Source organism: Myotis davidii, unplaced genomic scaffold (assembly GCF_000327345.1).
Source record: "Myotis davidii unplaced genomic scaffold, ASM32734v1 scaffold478, whole genome shotgun sequence".
NCBI lineage: Eukaryota > Metazoa > Chordata > Mammalia > Chiroptera > Vespertilionidae > Myotis > Myotis davidii.
In genome coordinates, this window is record NW_006289570.1 from 3932853 (window position 1) to 3933333 (window position 481).

The window sequence follows — 481 nt, forward strand, 5'->3', positions numbered from 1 at the left end:
CACTCAGTCCTTCATTGCCACTTGTTCCTGGGTTAGTAGGTGGAAGTTTGGAAGGTCAGCTATCAATAACTTTGTCCTTCTGGTGGGCTGCTTCAGTGGCCAGATCCAGCGGCTTGGTCTTGGTCGTGATCACCCAGCCTGGAAAGGGAAAGGCAGGGAGGCAGGGACCCGCCTGCCCTCCCACCCACCACCCATCTGGGCGTGAATGGGGCCACGGATCGGGACCTTAGGCAGGGGTCTAGATGAGATGGCGGGGTCCCTGGATGGAGAATTCTGGGGAGCAGTGAGACCCCTGGCGCCTGGGAGCTCCTTTCCTACTGGGCTGTGGGCAGGTGCTCAGGCTTCCACTCCCCGCAGACCTCCTGGGGCCCCATGTGGAGTGGAGTGGGGGGCTCTGGGGAGGGGAGTCTTGACCCCCTGGGATCTTCTTGTCTGTTGTTGGGGGAGGGGCTGAGAGCACCAAGAGGCTGGGCCTCTTGGG